The sequence below is a fragment of the Tenrec ecaudatus genome, chromosome 6, assembly GCF_050624435.1.
Source record: "Tenrec ecaudatus isolate mTenEca1 chromosome 6, mTenEca1.hap1, whole genome shotgun sequence".
Classification (NCBI taxonomy): Eukaryota; Metazoa; Chordata; class Mammalia; order Afrosoricida; family Tenrecidae; genus Tenrec; species Tenrec ecaudatus.
The window spans coordinates 25,014,088-25,034,165 of NC_134535.1; the positions used below are offsets into that span (position 1 = coordinate 25,014,088).

Genomic DNA, 20,078 nt, shown 5'->3' on the forward strand with positions numbered 1-20,078 from the left:
CCCTAAATTCAAACATAATTTCTAGATACATATTTTCAAAATCTTAATCAGGACAAAGACAAAAACAAATATCTAGAAAAAAGGGAGTGTGTCAACAGGAGGCCTTATGGTATCCAAGGATTCACACAAACTCAATCATTTAAATAGGACATGCAGAACACAGGGAGCTCACAAAACCATGGTTAGGGGCACAATACGTCATCATCAGCTTGTCAGATGAGAAAAGTTTGTAAGATTAATTTAGAGTCCTCCAACCAGGGCTCTCAGGACAAGGCTCATGATTATGTGGCCCTGTGGTTAGGTGTTGTCAAGTAGCCTTTGACTATTCGGGCCCCTGTGTTCAACAGAACAAAACACTGGCCAGCCCTGAGCAGTCTTCACACTTGTTCTTATGTTTGAGCCCATCATTGTAGCCACTGAGTCAGTACAAGGGAACACCCAGGCAAGTCCCTGGGAGGGGGGGAGGTGAAGATGCCCCTCCCTGAGCGGCTAGGGAGTGGTAGTAATTGACTTTCAAAAACACTCTGCCTGAGGGCAAAGCTTTTCATATTGCTGATCAATGGCCAAGAGGAACTTGATGGAGGCTGAATTTATATGGAGACTGAAAAATGGATCTAGAGCTTCCACAGTAAACTGTACAGGAGACAGTCTTACTATTCTCACTTCTAAGGAACATTCGGGCTGTACTTAAAACAGATTTGTTCTGTAAATCAATGGTACTTTCAATGTTCTTGGACAGCACTATAATTCCAATGAACCCATTCTTCTGCATCTCTTTTATTCAATGTTCAGCTTTCACATGCAAATGAGACCGTGAAAAAGTACTTGAATCAGGCACACCTTAGTCCTCAAAGTGACATCCTTGATCTTCAACAATAAAGAGAACTTGTGCAGATTACCCAATGCAATGGGTTCTTTGATCTCTTGACTGCTGCTTCCTTAAACATTGATTGTGGATCCTAGCAAGGTCCTTGACAAACTTCAATCTTTTCTCTGTTTATGGGTCCATTTGTGAGGATTTGGGCTTTCTTTACATTAATTGAAGCCTGCGATCCTTGATCTTCATCAGTAAGTGCTTCAAGTCCTCCTCCCTTTCGGCAAACAAGGTTATGTTATCTGCATATTGAAGGTTGTTAATAAGCCTTTTTCAAAACCTGATGCCATGTTCTTATAGATCTCTGTAAGCTGTGAGATTTGTCAGACTTGTGAAGAGAAAGTGGTTTATTTTCCAACCTAGGATATCCTGGGTCTGCTATAGTTCCTCTAGATTCTTCCTAAGACTTGATTTTTTTTCTTTTCTTTAATGCAGCTCTCTTGTACAGAAACAGAAACTTGGTAAGTGCTTGAACACTGGGTCTGGTCTTCTTGGTACACTGTCAAAGGATGGCAAGATCAGTCTAACTCCCTTAAAGATGAAAAACCACATGGAGTGAGAGGCCATGCAATTCAGCCAATGAATCAGCTGAATTCAGCTGGATGGATGATTCAGCTGCATGTTGATAGATCCTGTGAGAGAAATGAAAGCGCTTCTAATGCCACTGTGGGAATAAGATTAGGCTTTCTGCTCCCAGAAAGATTTACTCTTTGGGAATCCATAGGGATAGTTCTATTCTGTTATCTAGAGTTGCTCTGCGTCAAAATCAGCCCATGGCAGTTAACATAGTGTATGAAGTAAAGCAATGAAGACTCTCAATTCTGTCTAACCTTGATAAAAACAAGCAGAAAAACAAGCTTGCCCTCAGAAGAAGGGAGGTGAAGAGATGTCAAGTTGGTAAAGAGGACTATTAGAGATTTGAGACCATAGACCTTGTGCTACAGCAGCTTGTGCTATTGAGTGAAACCGGAGATCTAGTCCTTCTTGGGAACAAAGGGGATCATATACCAAGTCATAGTTCAGTTAGGATGAATCCTTAATATGATACTCATTGCCAGCCATGTACACTACAAGAGGACAGTACTGGTATCAGAAACTTCCAATAGGCAACAACACAGAAATGTCAAGTTTCTTAACTTTGAAAGTCATAGCAAATTTTTGAGGTATGGTATTACACTTGAAAATCAATTTAAAAAAATCAATTTACTAAATGTTCAAGTCATAGTTAAGTCTGGATTATAGAAGGCAACATAAACGACTTACTCCAGGTCTAGAAGTCAAATGTTATTATCCTCGTACTATTGTTTTGCTTGTTCCTGCTTGGAATTGTGTCTTAGGTCCCTTCTAAGAAACTCTGAAGGTGCTTGTTGTTATTGTGATTTCAGTGTCCAAGGAATTTACTTGCTTGATCTGCATGCATTAAAACATTCACAATTTAAAATTTAGTGAACTATTATCGGACCATAAGACCCAAAAGGATCAAATTGGCCACATAAAACAAACAAAAAACCCCCAAAACAAGTAACAACTGCATTGTCATTAAGTTTATCCTCACTCAGTTTATCCTGATTCTCTATAACAATTGTCCCATAAGGTTTCTTGTGCTGTAATCTTCTCAGCAGTTTTATTGGCACATAATTTACATAACATACAATTTAATTATTCGATCATATCAAGGAAAATTGTACAACCATTACCATATCAATTTTGGAAACAACCGCCCCCATGGTAAAATCGCCTTTAAAATGAGTTGTGCAATCAGTCAGTTTTACTGCTCCCTCCCACCTTCATTTTTTATTCCTGAAGTCCCCTTTCCCTCCTTATCCCCCTCCCATCCCCTATCAACCCTTGTGTCAGTTATTGTCATTATGCATCCACAGAAACAATCAAAACCAACTTAAATAAGTGGTGAGGATAAAATAACATAAAGACAAAAATACAAATAATAAGTAAGAAAAGACCCTTATCAACATTCCAAAAGCCAGGGAAGAAAGACACTTCTGTCGTGGAACAAGTACAGAACCAATTCAGGTCGGGTCTACAAGAAGGGTATTTGGCCAAGTATGCTTCAGAGTTTAATACAGCATCATCAAGATCCCAGTGGTCTCTGGCTGACAGGAAGGCTGTTGGAGACTCTTGCCTGTGGCTCAATCTGACTAGACAGCCTGGGCTCCCACTGCCTTCTCTCGAGGTGGTAATCTTTACAGGAGCAGATGGCCGACCCTTTCTCCTATGGAGCAACTAGGTTTACACTGCTGCCCTTTCAGTTAGCAGCCAAGTGCTTTGACCACTGCACTACTAGGGTTTTTTTTAGCATTTGCTCTCCACTTAAGCCCTTTGCATCAGGTCCTCTTTTTTTCCCCCTCCCTCCCTGCTCCCCCCTCCCTCATGACCACTAGGGTTTTTTTTTTTTCAATTATCCACTCACCTTTTAAACTGGACCCCTTGATTCACGTGATTGTGCGTGTGTGAATTATGGCTTGAAACAACAGCGCCATCTAGTGGCTTTTGAAAATTTAGTATGGCTTCACACTGGGCTGCTAACCAAAGGTTGGACTCCCAACAGAAAGGCCTTGAGATTTACTTGAAAAGAGTCAGTCTTAGGCTGGGTTGTCTAGACAAAGTCACTGACACTTACATGTGGATAAGAAAGAACTTTATATCAAGAAGTAGTTTTACTTTGCAGGTCAGTCTAAATAAGATAGGCTGGATGAACAGTCTGAAGGAGAAAACAAACCGAACCGACAGTTCTGGGGGGACATGGGAGAGGGGGAGGTGGGGGGAAAGGTAGTGGTGTTAACAAACCCAGGGATAAGGGAACAACAAGTGATTCAAATCGGTGGTGAGGAGGGTGTGGGAGGCCTGGTAGGGGGTGAGCAAGGTAATGTAACCAAGAGGAATTGCTGAAACCCAAATGAAGACAGCATGATAGTGGGACAAGAGGAAAGTCAAAGGAAATAGAGGAAAGAGCTAGGAGGCAAAGGGCATTTATAGAGGTCTAAATAAAGGCATGTACATATGTAAAATATATTTATATATGAGGATGGGGAAATAAATCTATGTGCATATATTTATAGGTTTAGTATTAAAGTAGCAGGACATTAGGCCTCCACTGAAGTACTCCTTCAATGCAAGAATACTTTCTGCTATTAAATTGGCTTTCTATGATGCTCACCTTCCTGACACAATCACTGAAGACAAAGCAGTGAATAAGCAAATGTGGTGAAGAATGCTGATGTTGTCCAGCTATCAACAGATATAGCATCTGGGGTCTTAAAGGCTTGAAGGTAAACAAGTGGCCATTTAGCTCAGAAGCAACAAAGCCCACATGGAAGAAGCATACCAGCTTGCATGACCATGAGGTGCCGAAGGGATCAGTTATCAGGCATCATCAGAACAAAAAATCATATCATTGTGAATGAGAGGGGGAGTGCGGAGTGGAGCTCCAAAGACCATTTGTAGGCCACTGGACACCCCCTTACAGAAGGATCTTGGGGAGGAGACGAGCCAGTCAGGGTGCAATGTAGCAATGATGAAAAATACAACTTTCATCTAGTTCCTAAATCTTTCTTCCCCACCCCTCCCCCTATCATGATCCAAATTCTACCTTACAAATCTGGCTAGACCAGAGGATATACACTGGTACAGATAGGAACTAGAAATGCAGGGAATTCAGGGTGGATGATCCCTTCAGGACCAGTGGTGTGAGTGGCAATACTGGGAGGGTGCGTTGGAAAGGGGAACCGATTACAAGGATCTATATATAACCTCCTCCCTGGGGGACGGACAGCAGAAAGTGGGTGAAGGGAGACGTTGGACAGGGCAAAATATGACAAAATAATAATTTATAAATTGTCAAGGGTTCATGAGGGGGCAGAAGTGGGAGGGTGGGGGAAAATGAGGAGCTTATGCCAGAGGCTTAGGTGGAGAGCAAATGTTTTGAGAATGATGCGGGCAATGAATGTACAAATGTGCTTCACACAATTGATGTATATATGGATTGTGATAAGAGTTGTATGAACTCCTAATAAAATGATTTTTAAAAAGTAGTTTTACATCAAGAACGCTTTCTTGGTTGTACAACTCTTCTTGATGTGATTGAAATATTGAATTATATGATATGTAGGATAAGTGAATTATCTGCCAATAAAACTCTTGGTGGGGATTAAAAAAAGAAAGCATTGCAGTCCAGTTCAACTCAAGTCCATGGGTCTGACCTTAGCTGGAACCGTCTTCAGACTCACACAGCTGCAGGCCGTGGGTGCAGAAAGGTGAAGTGGGATGCAGGGAGTTGCATGGATCAGAGGCTGTTGGGAAGATAGCCGGCGGTTGACAGCTCAGTGGTTGGTTCCCAAGGACCTTGGCTCATATGGGGCTTCCTCTGGAGAAAGATACAGAATCATGACACAGACTCCACCACTACACATCACACAGCTTCGAGTGGACATACTCTAACTGCCACAGACCACTCCTTGTCAATTTGACACCTGGATGATTTTATGTCAACTAGACACTCCTGACTAGGGGTGGATTCAAACCTGTCATTCATGTGGATCACTCCTTGGGGCTGTGATCTTTTGCATGAGCGTGAGGGACTCTGGGAACTGCCTTTCTTTCTGCCACTTTGCCTTCCTCCATTTGAGACTTCACTGGAACTCTGGATTTGTCTCCAGGGGTGAGCCACCATGTGGGCCACCCGACCCTGACAGCTATCCGTGTCCTGCCCTGTTTTCACGGAGGTTGGACCCACATGATTGTACCCACCAGCCTGAGATCTCCCTGCTTCACTTTCCGTGTCAGCTGTGAGTCTGAAGAGTGGCCCGGCTAACACTGGACTGCGGAGTCGGACTGGGCTGGGGGCCTTCTTGGTGTAAAATTGCTTCTTCATATGAAATTCTTTCTTGTGCATAGTAAGAATCACTGGTTTGTTCCTCTAGACAACCCAGCCTAACACACCTTCTATCACTTTGTCTAAGCAGTATCACTTTCACCTCAGGAAAGTCCAGAAGGCCCTTTCCTTTTCTGAGTGTGGTAGTTACATAATCTTGTGTCAATTTGAAGGTATTAAGAGTGAAGGGGTGGAGTCTAGCCTATCAGGTCACAGCCTGATGATGCCTCCTTGGGGTGTGGCCTTATGAGGATTCTGGGAACTTCCTCACTGCCTTCACCTTCCTGTGGACAAGCCATGTGGAGCCATGCTGAGACCTGAGTGAATCGTGGTAGAGACCTGCGCCAGCCCTGGGAGGCTACTACTGCCATTGGACCCACCAGACTTTACTCACCAGCCTGTGATCTTCCTGCATTCTGCATCATCGCAAGTGGCTGTGTGAGTCTGAAGAGAGTTATGGGCTAATAGTGGACTTGTGGACTAATACTGAACTTATGGACTTGATCTGGACTGGGCTAAGATGTTTCTCTTTGACGTAAAGCTCTCTCTTACACATATATGAGTGTCTTTGGATTTACTTCTCTAGTCAACCCGGCTTAAAACATTGAGCTTCAACTAAACATCTATCACATTCCTTTGCTCTGTTTTAGGAAAGAATAACCAAAGACAGCTTTTAAGAATTAAAAGTTTCACTTCCAGAAACCAACTGAGTAAAGCACATAGTTGCAGCTAACCTCCTCGGGCCATCCAAAGGAGAAGAGAAACGCACTTCCACTGACTGCCATGAGGTAGAGGTCAGTCAAGGTGCCGCTCTCCACCTTCATGCTTTGTCCTCTAGAACCCCACTGCCATGGCACCAAGTTGTGTTAGGCTGGGTTTAGAGAAACAAAACAAGTAACATGTCTAAGAAATAGATACTTGTATATGTCTGTACATATACATGAGAGAATTTTATATCAATAGATAATTTTATATTAAGAAGCATTCCAACTCATGTCCATGGGTCCAATGTTAGCTTGAGACCCCTTCAAACACAAGTAGCTGCAGTCTGAAGAGGCAAAGAGGTGTGAACTGGGATGCAGGGTTAATTGTCAATGACTATTTCGGACTAGAAAAATGATGGGAGGGGAGAAGTAAATGCTTGAAATGTGAAAGGAACTATGGCTAGAAGTGCCGTATCAAGCAGTTGTCTGTACCTCAGGCTCATCTAGCCATAACCAAACAATTTCAAACTCACTGTCACAGTCATTTCCAATTCATAGTGATCCCATATAACCGAGTAGAACTGCCCCTGTGATTTTCGTAGAGTAGAAAGGCACATCTTTCTGTCTCAGAATGGCTGATGGTTTAGGACTTCTGACTTTGCATTTAGCACTTAACTCACAACCAGTAACTTCATTCTTCCTCAGAGTGGCTAGTGGTTTCAAAATGCTGACCTTGAGGTTATCACTAGGACCCCAGGGCTCCTCCTCTCACCATAGTTTCTATCTTATTTGATTGCTTGGTGGGGAAGTCTTATCTTCTTGTTTCCTGGTCGGTCTAACAGAGAATGAGAATGCGTGCACAGTTTTGCTTGTAGCTCATCATATCACAGTTGAGGGTGGTTTTGGCTGGTGTTTTCAGCTATCTATCAATGATCTGGTTGCATGGGGGTTGGAAGTGACCCTCAGGTTGCAGTCCCCCCCTGAAAATTAAGAGGCAAGGAGGCCAATATTGGGAGGCTGGGTGCTAAAAATAGATTCAGTATACTAGGGTTTGGGTCTGAGAACTCACTGAAACCCTCTAAGTAAGCACTTCTCAACCTGTGTATTGCGACCCCTTTGGCAGGTCAAATGACCCTTTCACAGGGGTCTCCTAAGAACATCGGAAAACACATATTTCTGATGGTCTTAGGAACCGAGACATTGCTCCTCTGTCCATCTCCAAGCGGGTCTGCCCACATGCAGATATGCCCACATACGAGTACCTGGAGTGAAGACTGTTACCCATGTTATGCGATGCTTCAAGACAAAACTTCATTTGTCATTAGAAATAAATATTTCACAATATAGAATTATATATTGTTTTTGTGATTAATCACTATGCTTTCATTATGTTCAATTTGTAACAATGAAAATACATCCTGCATATCAGATATTTATATTATGATTCATAACAGCAGCAAAATTACAGTTATGAGGTAGCAAAGAAAATAATTTGATGATTGGGGTTCACAACATGAGGAACTGTATTAAAGGGTCATGGCATTAAGAATTTTGAGAAACACTGCTCTAAAATCATTGCGTCTGCCCATGGGCTCTGCTAACCCCCACCACGTGCAGCAGAACAGTGTCTGCCACCCCTTCCTGAGCACCAGATCTGAGAGTAGCGAGCAGTAATTTCCCCAGGTTGCTGTCTAAAAGTGGTCATAATCCCATGCTCTTGAAGAGACTACAAGAACTAGCCACAGAGCTCACACCAGAGTTCCCCTCTCTGCTGTCCACCCTGCTTTCCTGCAGTCTAGAGCTGTTACTCCCCTCCCAAGCCAGGAACAGAGGGAATACATCAGCCATACCCTTTGCCCTCCCCAGCTCCACACCTGCCTGCCAGCATGGGTAATAGACACTACTTTGCAGGAATTGAAAAGCCCCTGGGATATTTACCTGTGACAGAATGTGGATCCCTAGAGCACAACCTGCAGTGCTGTGTAGGACAGAGCCAGGACTGACACAGGAGTGCAGCTGGGGGAGAATTCAGATCAAGTCAGCCCAACCCTATGATCCCCGCCCCCTGGAGGTCAGCGCTGCACCGCCCTGATACCAGAGCACCCCACAAGCCCATTATAAAAAAGAAAACACAACAAAAACGTTTTTTAACACTTTCAATCCAGGCTGTGTTCTTTTCTGTAACTTTGAATGTGAGCCACCAGAGCTCAGTCTATTAGCACAGCATTAACATAACAAGACAGCCGGAACTCCCATCCCCAGAGCACAGCTCGGGATTTTAACATAGAAGACCAGGAAAAGCTAACAGGTTCTGATAGCCACAACCCAATCTAAAAACGGGCTCTATCAGTTTGGGGCTCCATACAGACTTTAAAAGACTGAAAATTGTGACCAGACAGTTCAGATCAGGCCTGTTCCCATGTTGCAGACACACCCCAACCTGGCCTAGTGGCATACCTACAGTTGTCTGCCTCAGACCAACCTCTGAAGCCCCAGATCACCACTACAGCACCCCACCTACATAGCATCCTGACCCACCACCATAGCAGGCCAGAGGTGGTCCTCGAAAACACTCTTACCAGTAACAAAGAGCTCAGGGACCCTCAGTCTCCTAAGCACATGGTGCCCATTTCTTCCAAAATGACATGCAAATGGCAACACAGTTCAACACCCTCAGCCAGCAAACAAGAAAAACAAGACACAACAGCAGAGGAAGTCATAAACCTAACAACACTCAAAGGACACCCACAGAAGAATCAGATATTGATCTGCCACAAAAGGAGTAATACACGATATGAGGGAAGCAAAGCAGAATAAGGACACAATGATAGAAGAGATGAAGTCCACAATAGAGGAGATTAAGTCCACACACCAAAAGGAAATACAAGGACTAATGGATGAGGTAACAGAAGCAAAACACAAGATAATGGACCTCACCAATAGACTAGAAGAGGTAGAGAATAGTACCATCGATCTTGAGGACAACCAGGCAGACTTCAACAAAAGGGAAAGACAGACAAACAAGATAATCAAAGAGGGGGAATAAAACCTGAGAATAATGACAAATGCTATGAAGAGGAACAATATTAGAATAGTTGGCCTACCAGAAAAAGACAAAAGGAAGAAGTCAACAGCTAAATTAGCAATGGAATTCCTGGAAGCAAAATTCCCCACCTTACTGAATGAGAATCAGACATTCATCAGGAAACAGAAAGGAAACCAATTAGACTAAACCCCCTAGAAAGAGCTCACTAAGGCACATACAGTTAAATTATCCAACTTCCAGGAAAAAGAGAACATTTAAAGAACAGGAAGAGAAAGAAAAAAAAAAGGTAGTCATATACAATGGTGCTCAGATAAGAATATGCTCAGATCTATCAGTAGATACTATGAAGAGGAGGAAAAACCTCAAAAAATGAACCATAAGATACCCAACCCTGCAGAAAATCCTTGCCTGTGGTCAGAAGACCAACATCCACCAAGCACAAGCAGGAGACCGTCATATAGTGCAACTCCGTCCAGAAGTCAGCATGCCAAAAACAACCATCAAGGAAACTTTGCCTCATAGGAAACAGAGGCAAGAATGAAGCCTCCCACATAAACACAACACATTGATATGAAGGCAGATAGGAACACACCTAATACAAAAGGATAGCAATGAATCCACAGTTATGGTGGTAATAACTCTGAATGTCACCTGACTAAAATCGCCCACTAAAAGATAAAGGTTAGCAGACTGGTTCAGAAAACAACCCCTTAATCTGTTGCCTGCAAGAGACAGATCTAAGCTTGCAGACAAAAAGACTAAGAATAAAAGGCTGGTGGAAAATATAACAGGCAAATGGCAATTTAGGAAAAATAAAACAGGGTTGCACTCCTAATCTCTGACAAAATTGACCTCAAGGTACAAACCATAACAAGAGACAAGGAACCAGTGAGCATGATACATATAAATGTGCCTAAGGAGAAACCCTCAAAATTTGTCAAACTATTCAAAAGATGAAAAAAGAAATCACAGACTCAACAATCATAGTAGATGACTTTAATACACTGCTATTGAGAAACACAGATCACTGGAAAAGAAGCTCAGCAAGGAGGCTACAGAGTTTAACACTATAACTAGGCGACTGAGCCTCATAGACATAGAGCTTTCCATCCACATACAAAAGAGAAATCCACATTCTTTTCAAGTGAAACAGGAAGGCTCTCAATAAGACAGGTTGGCACAGTGGCTACAACAATGGGCTCAGGCAGAGGGACAAATGTGAGGATGGCACAGGACCATGCATTGCTTCATTCTGTCATGTAGAGGGCACTATGGGTTGGAACTGATTCGATGACACCTAACAACAACAATCCATCTTGAGTTCATTTTTGTTTCCTTCGTTTTTTTTTTCAATCCTTTCATTGCAATCAGTTTCCCCTTCCTCCCCTTTTACCCCCCATGGTCGTACTACCCTCCTGGTATCATTACTCCATTGTTATTAGCTCATTTCCCATCAATATCCCCTGCCATTTGCCCAAGAAACCATTAACTCAGTACTGTATGTACATTTACCTATCCTGAATTTCATAAACATTTAATTATCTTTTCACTTTCCTATTGTATTTTTTCCTTTACTCTTGTTTTTAATTACCTTTTCCTTTTGCTTAGTTAAAATACTTTCTCTTTTAAAAAATATTTTTCTTGCTATTATTTTTTAAAGATCATTTTATTGGGGTCCCTTACAGCTCTTATAACAATCCATACACCTATTGTTATCAAGCAGATTTGTACATATGTTGCCATCATTTTATAACCATTTACTCCCTATTTGAGCCCTTGGTATCAGCTCCTCTTTTCCCCTTCCCCCCTCATGACCCCTTGATAAATGATTATTTTCATATCTTAAACTGACTACTGTCCCCCTTCACCCACGTTTTCCTTTGTCCATCTCCCTGGGGAGCGAGGTAGGTTATGCATCAATCATTGCAATAAGGACAATTAGGGGCTCTAACACATGGTGTAAACACGCTATCAAACACAATGAAAACCACACACACAGGAGAAGACAGAATAGATAACCGAAGCTTCCTAAAACACAAGACACTTGCTTTCCCACTGGGCCTGACACTATGGCTTCTGCAAAGGACGGTGAGAAGAAGGGCTGTTTGGCTATCTACGAGGCCGTGACCAGAGAGAACACCTTCAACACTTACAAGTGCATCCATGGCATGGGCTTCAAAAAGCGTACCCCTCAGGCACTCAAGGCGATTGGGAAACCTGATCTATAAATAAACACCAGGTTCAACAAAGCTGTCTGGGCCAAATGAATCAGGAGCGTCCCATCCCGCATCCGTGTACCATTGTCTAGGAAACATAATGAAGATTTCCCAAACAAGCTCCATACATTGGTCACCTATGTGCCTGTCACCACTTCGAAAACCTATGACAGTCAATGCAGATGAAAACTAGTGGCCAATTATCTAATAAAGGTTCTAAAACTTCAAAACAAAACACACCAAAAAAACAAAACCACTTGTGTGCATCAAAAGATTTGACAAGGACAGAAGAGGTGGCTTCTGCTCTGCCTGTTAAGGGAATGAACACAGGACCCTGTGAGATCTGGCTTGGTAAACACCTTAGCTTTGGAGTCAGGCCCTATTGAGTATTCTGACACAGGATTGTACTTGAAGATAATTCTGAGCTATGCAGTCCCAGAGCCAGCATGGATTTGGGAAAAAATGATGCAGGAAACCCATGTGGACTGAGTTATTAGAACGTTGCTTGAGCATCCGCAGAACAACAACCCCCACCCCTTTAAATGTACCATAAAAACTAGAAGCGTTCCCCTAGAAAACATTCCATCTCAACTCAAAAGGTGGGACTTGCTTCGCTCCTGACTCGAAGTGTACACTTAAAGTGTCCCTTCTCCACTTGTGAGAGGGACTCGCTTCATTTCTTTGCAGTGATTCTATGCTTCAATAAAACTGTGGTCTAACACTTAGCTTTGCGTCTGTGTGCGCACGGATGCACACATATATGCACACAGGTATACCAGTGTATGTGTTCCCTCTTGGCTTATCTCTAGATCCCAACAAACCACACAGGCTTTCAGTTCCCCTGTGGGCAACTACCCCAGCCCTGAACTTCACACATTTCGCTAAAAAAAATAAAATTCAGAGTGGAAAAAAACTTTTGGCAATGACATCAGATAAACAAGGGATTAATCGCTAAAATCTATAGAAAACTCTAACACTTCAATAAGAAAAAAGGCAACCCAACTGCAAAATGGGCAGAGGACATGAATAGTTGACCAACGAAGACCTCCAGGCAGCCAAAAACATACGATTTCTTGTCATCACTAGTCATCTGAGAGATACAAATCACGGATGATATACCACCTCACCCCAGAATTGATAGTAAAGTTCATAAAAAGCAGAAAGCAACAAATGCTAGAGAGAAAGTGTGGAGAGATTGGGACGCTCATGAATTGCTTAGTGGGTCTGTAAAACAGTCCAGCCAATGTGGGAAGCAGTATAGCCCTTGAAACAATTGGGAATAGAGTATCATATGACCGAGCAATCATGCTATTGGATGTATACCCTACAGAAACAACCCAGCACGAACAGAAATATACACATCCATGTTCCTCATAGCACTATTCACAATAGCAAGAAGATGGAAACAACTTAAATGAGCATCAGTGGGAGAAAGGATAAACATTGCAATGCAAAGCATCATTAAAGACTAATGAAACTGTGAAATACTCCATGAACATGGATTGATTTAGAGGAAATTAGCCTGAGTGAAGTTAGCCAATCACAAAATGACAAATATTGTGAGACCAGTTAAAGGGGGAAAAAAACCAAGGAAAGGTTTCATGTCAAAAGAAACCTACTTTGATGGTTACCTGGGATGGGAGGGGACGAGAAGAAGTGGGAAGTAATAGGCTAGTGGGTGGACAGGTGCTCACTTGGTAAAGGGGAAGATAAAATTCTACAAGAGGGAGATGGGCAAAAACAATGGGGGGGGGGGGAAGAGAAGAATAGGGTAAGCCATGGAGAAGTTTGACAAGCTATGGAATGCAAATGACCTGATATGTGAACCTCCACCTCATTAGCAATGAAAGTCTACATCAAGTGCAATGTATCCAAGAGAAATTACTGAAACCTGAGTGAAGGCTGAACATGACAGTGGGACAAAAGGAAAGTAAAAGGACATAGAGGAAAGAGCTAGGAGGCAAAACAAAAAAAAAGCAAACAAAAAGGCAAAGGGCATTCATTTATAGAGGTCTAAATACAGGCATGTACCTATATTTATATGTTAAATATTAAGGTAGCAGATGGACATTGGGCTTCTACTCAAGTACTCCCTCAATATAAGATCACTTTGTTCTTATAACCAAGCATTTGAATGTTCACCTTTCCTACATGATCACTGAAAACAACATGGGTACATAAGCAAATGTGAACAAAGCTGATAGTGCCCAGCTATCAAAATATATAGCATCTGGGGTCTTAATGGCTTGAAGATAAACAATCGGCCATTTAGCTGAGAAGCAACAAAGCCCACGTGGAAGAAGCACACTAGCCTGTGTGATCATCAGGTGTCAATGGGATCAGGTATCAGGTATCAAAGACCCAGAACAAAAAATAAATCACTGTGAAGGAGGACGAGGGTGGAGTGGAGACCCGAAGCCCATATGCAGACAATTGGACATCCCCTTATAGAAGGGTCACAAGGAAGAGATGAGCCAATCAGGTTGCAGTATACCAACAGAACATACAACTTTCCTCTAGTTCTTTAATGCTCCCCTGCCCGCCACCACTATCATGACCCCACCAATACTACCTTACAAATCCGGCTAGACCAGAGCATGTACACTGGTACAGGTAAGAGCTTAGCAACACAGGGAATCCAGGACAGATAATCCCCTCAGGGCCAATAATGTGAGTAGCCATACCTGGAATGGAAGGGGAAGGGTGGCAGGAGAGAAAGGGGGACCAGATCACAATGATTGACATATAACCCCCTCTCAGGGGGATGAACAAAGAAAAGTGGGTGAAGGGAGACAGTGGTTGATGTAAGACATGAAAAAAATTATAAAGGGTTCATGAGGGAGGGAGGGGTTTAGGAGAGGGGAATGAGCTGATACCGAGGGCTCAAGTAGAAAATGTTTTGAAAATGATGATGGCAACCTAGGTACAAATGTGCTTGAAACAATGAATGTATGTATGGATTGTAATAAGCGCTGTAAAAGCCCCCAATAAAATGATTTAAAAAAAAAGTCTTTCATAGGGTTGGGAACCAACAAGAAAAAAGCAAAAAAAAAATGTGGGAGGCAGAGTATCCAGCATGGGTGAAGGCACTGTCAGCTCCTGGGCTCACAGGGGGGGCTGGGAGACAGAGGTACACTGGTCCTAGATGGAGTTCCTGTTGACCTCTGTTGGCTGTGGTCAGGGTGCTTATAACTGGAAGCAATTTTTTCAGGTCCAGAGGACAGCTGGGGCAGGACTGTGGAAGGAGGTCTCCGCCTCTATAGGGGTAGCCAGGGACCCAGCAAGAGTTCTGCAAGTTTGATGAGGAAGGGAGCTCATCCACCTCTGGACACAGGAATGGTACAATCAGAAACCACTCCAGGCAAAACAGGGGCTTCACAGCGGGTGGGGAATCCAGGCTGTGTGGGATGTTACCCAAGTGCTGGGCAGGTAACAGAAGGGCTTGAGAAGACAGATCCCACCTTTCTAGTTGCTAGCCACCAGTGTGCCAGGTCTTAATCGAAAGCTGCTTGGGAAAGTTCAAGAAAGCTGCAAGTTAGGCTAGCTGACAGTTTACCTGTCTGCTCCTGAGACCAGGTGGCTCTGCAAGGTAAGTGAACTGCTAAAAAGGTGGCCAGTTCAAATCCCTAACCACTCTATAGGAACAGCTATCTGCTCCCATAATTTATAGCCTTGGAAACCTTGAGTTGGGGTTGACTCAATGGCAGTGGTGTAAATTTCTTCTCTGGCTCCTTCTGTTCAGCTTCTTCTTCCAGTTGGTATTTATTGATTATCACCCGTATCTGTTTCAGTAGGTCTCTTGCGTCTTTTTTGCATAAAGTTTGTATATGTGGCTGCCTGCTTTGCTGTCTTACTGAAGTCCTCCAAGACCGTAGTTTTTGTCAAGTGGGTTCCGACCAACAAAGCCTGGTCCTGCAACATCCTTTCCAAGGACTGGTCTCTTTTGATAACATATCCAAAACCACATTCTATTTAAGAAACATTTGGGAAGTGAAGAAATCTTAAAAGGAGCCATATTGAAAGTGTAACAAGGAAAAGTTATTTCTGAAATAATCTCTTATCAATGTTGTTGAAATGTTATTTCTCAGAATGTAGGAAAAAACAAACATCAAATTGAGTTTAAATGACTGTATTGTCCATTTAAAACACAGAAAGAAAACACCAAACCTGTGGCCATCAAGTTGATTTAGACTCCTAGCAAGCCTTTGTAGTTCGCCAAGGTTTTGCAGATCCTTACGGGAGCTGACAGCCTCATTTCTTTCCTGAGGTGGATTTGAACCACTGACTTTAGTTGATTAGTAGTCCAACATTCCCAGAGTAATGTTGACTTTGTATTAATGAGCTTTGCTGGTGTACAAAGAAAAATATTCGACTTGTTGGAAGAAACCATTCACAATACCCCCGTTAAAAAAAAAAATCTTCGAACTCACTGCCCTCATCAATTCTGACTTATAAGAGACTATGACAGGATAGAACTGCCCTTGTGGGCTTCCGAGGCTGTAAGTTCTTAAGGGAGGAGAAAGCCTTGTCTTTCTCAGAGCAGGTGGTGGGTTTGGACTGTTTTTCAAGTTAGCAGCCCAAGATGTAGCACACTATGCCACCAGGGCTACTACAATAACTTGTTAGATGAATTCCTACTAGCGCATCAACTATTCATTTCAGTATTTTCAGATTGGAAGCCCATCTTGTAAGAAAACTTGGATAACAAATGAAAAAAGTAGTAGAGGGTATTTTTTAAATTAATTAAGTGTAATTATGGTTTACTGCAATGTTCTTTTTTTTATTCCCCCCTTCAATGTTTTCTTAATGGGCTATATTATTGGCCCTTAGTATAATGGTGTGTGAATTAAATCTATGTAATGCTTATATTATATAATTTATGACAATTCTTCATCTTAGAACTGGGTTGAATATCAAAATATATTTTATTGTACCATGCTTTTATGTTAAAATTTTTTTATTGGGGCATTAATCCACCCAAGGGGAGGGTATTGTTTATATCTCCACAGGGAAAGTGGGACCAGACTTCAACCCAGTGTCGCAAGGTGTGAATGCAATATCCTGGCGTGGAGGAGGGAACCAGTGGAGAGGTCTGGGAGGTTGGCCCCAGAACCATAAATTAAGTGGATTCCTGCCCCTCCCCCGAAAAGAATTTGTTCCAAAGGACGACATTGACTCTGCAGCCCCGGGAGATGAACATATCTGATCTGAGTACATGGCAGAAGATGAAGGGGCAGGAGGAGAGAGTGGAGCACAGCCTGGCCCACCAGGCCGTGATGATGATGCTCCTGAGTAGAGCAGCCAGTCCACAGAGAGAACAACATGGCTGGCCCCACTATGAGAAATGATGCCAATCAGTGACTAAGGACGATACAGGGGACAGCACCGGAGACACAGTGTGGGAATTGCACCTGACCTGATCCCACCACACCGAGGCAAATCACTGGGGGAGTGCAGCGGAACAGCAAGGGAATGGAGTGGCAAGGTCCCCAGGGAATGCTGAAAGTGGACTTTGGGGCCAGGGCGTGGTGCCCCAACAGACTGGACTGGAAAACGCTCCTAAGGGCCAGCAAACGATCCCTGAACTAACTACAAGCTTTTCTCTTGTGAACTGTTTTGTTCTGTTCTTTGTCAGTGGTTTGTTTTTGTTGTTTTGTTGTCTGGTTGTATACTGTTGCTTTGTTTTCCTCTGTCTTGTTTTCGTGTATGTTAGTGTCTCCACAGGTCTGTCTGAATAGGACCGACAGTTCCGGGGGGACTTGGGGTGGGGGGGTAGGGGGGGTAAGGAAGTGGTGTTAACAAACACAGGGACATGGGAAAAACATGGGACCCCAAATGGTAGAGAAGGGGGAGTGGCAGGCCTGGTGGGAAATGATCAAGGGTAAGGTTGCTTAGAGAAGAGGTATACTCTAGCCCAGGTGGTGACGAAGCATGGTAGTAGGGCAGGAGGAAAGTCAAAGGAGATGGAGGAAAGAGCTAGGAGTCAAAGGGCATTCATGGAGGTCTAGACAAAGACATGTACATGCAAATATATATAGGAGGATGGGGAAATAGATCTATGTGTCTATATTTATAGGTCAAGTATTAAGGTGACTGAAGGACCTTGGGCCTCTACTCAAACACTCCCTCAATGCATGAATACCTTCTTTTATTAAATTGGAACTCTCTGATGCTCACTCTCCCGACACAACGGCTGGAGCCAAAGTGGGTGAACAAGTAAATGTGGTGAAGAAAGCTGATGGTGCCCGGCTATTAAAAGAGATAGTGACTGGGGTCTTAAAGGCTTGAAGATAAACAAGCGGCCATCTAGCTCAGAAGCAACAAAGTCCACATGGAAGAACACACCAGCCTGTGTGATCAAGTGGTCCCAAAGGGATCAGTTACCAGGCATCAAAGAACAAAAAATCATATCATTGATTGCACACCTCCATGATAGGATCGCTGAAGACAAATGGGTGCATAAGCAAATGTGGTGAAGAAAGCTGATGGTGCCCGGCTATCAAAAGAGATAGTGTCTGGGGTCTTAAAGGCTTGAAGGTGAACAAGCGGCCATCTAGCTCAGAAGCAAAAAAGCCCACAAGGAAGAAGCACACCGGCCAGTGCGATCACGAGGTGCCAAGGGACCAGGTATAAGGCATCATGCAAAAAAAAGATGTGTGTGTATGTATGTGTATATGTATATATGTATGTGTATATATGTATATATATACCATATTAAATGAAGGGGGAAGTGCAGAGTGGAGACCCAAGGCCCAAGTGTCGGCCAATGGAGTTCCCCTCATAGAGGGGTTTAGGAAAGGAGATGGGTTAATTAGGGTGTGAGGTAGTACCGATGAAGAACACAGCTTTCCCCCAGATCCTGGATGCTTCCTCCCCCCAACTACCATGGTCTGAATTCTACCTTGCAGGCCTGGATAGGACAGAGGCTATACACTGGTATATATGAGGGCTGGAGGTACCGGGTATCCAGGGTGGATGATACCTTCAGGACCAAGGGTGTGAGGGACGATGCTGGGAGAGTGGAGGGTGAGTGGGTTGGAAAGGGGGAACTGATTACAAGGATCCACATGTGACCTCTTCCCTGGGAGAGGGACAGCAGAGAAGGGGGAAGGGAGACTCCGGATAGGGCAAGATATGACAAAACAACGATGTATAAATTACCAAGGGCACATGAGGGAGGGGGGAAAGGGGAGGGAGGGGGAAAAAAAAGAGGACCTGATGCAAGGGGCTTAAGTGGAGAGCAAATGCCTTGAGAATGATTGGGGCAGGGAATGTATGGAAGTGCTTTATACAATTGATGTATGTATATGTATGGATGGTGATAAGAGTTGTATGAGTCCCTAATAAAATGTAAAAAAAGAAAAGAGGAGAAAAAATGATTAGGGCAAAGACTGTACAGATGTGCTTTATACAATTGATGTATGTATATGTATGAACTGTGATAAGAATTGTATGAGCCCCAATAAATTGTTAAACAAAAAACAAAAAGACAAAAAGAAAAACCATAATAAATTGAAGCATGTGACAAGCATTAGGCAAAAAAAAAATTTTTTTTTATTACTGTTATGGGGGGCTCTTACAGCTCTTATCACGATCCATACATTCATCCATGTGTCAGCTTTTATGTTGATTTCTATTTATTTTGTATTTCTGGTAACGTGGATAATGTCTTATCAATTTTGACTATTGTTAGACACAAAATGTCACTACATAACAATAAGTATACTGTCAGTGTATTTTATAGCACAAACTTTGAGAATTCCCTACTAAAAAAGAATTTGGATCTTCAATTCATTATTTATACATTAAACCCAAACTTACTGCCATTGAGTCAATTCTGACTCATAGCCGCCCTATAGGGCAGGGCAAAACTGCCCTGTTGAGTTTCTGAGACTAACCTTTAAAGGAGTAGAAAGCCCCATCTTCTCCCACAGATGAGCTGGTGATTTACATTTGTTGGCCTCGTGATTAGCAGCTCAAAGCAACCCACTATGTCACCAAGGCTCCTTACTAAACTCAGGGCCACCCAATCAATTCCTAATCATAGCACCCCTACATCGCACGGTAGAACTGCCCCTGTGGGTTTTGGATGCTGTAACTCATCTTTCTCCACGAAGCAGCTGGTGATTTTGAATTGCTAACCTTGCAGTTGGCAGCCTGATTTGTAACTATTTATGCCACCAGCGTTCCTTAGGCACATTTTATCACAACACAATTTCTTAAATGGCTCTCCGCAGCAGTGAATTCTGGTACATTTTAAAAACAAAATTATATATATATATATATAAAATCATTTTGTCCTTAAAATGTTTTGAGTCATTAACATTAAATATGATTGTCACTTTACAAA

The 20,078-nt window shown here is 42.8% G+C and overlaps 1 protein-coding gene across 1 annotated transcript in view; it reads right to left on the reverse strand.

The window, feature by feature from the left end:
* The window catches only part of SPIC (Spi-C transcription factor), a 116,106-nt gene that overhangs the window by 94,752 nt on the left and 1,276 nt on the right, over positions 1-20,078 (reverse strand). The window lies entirely within an intron of this gene.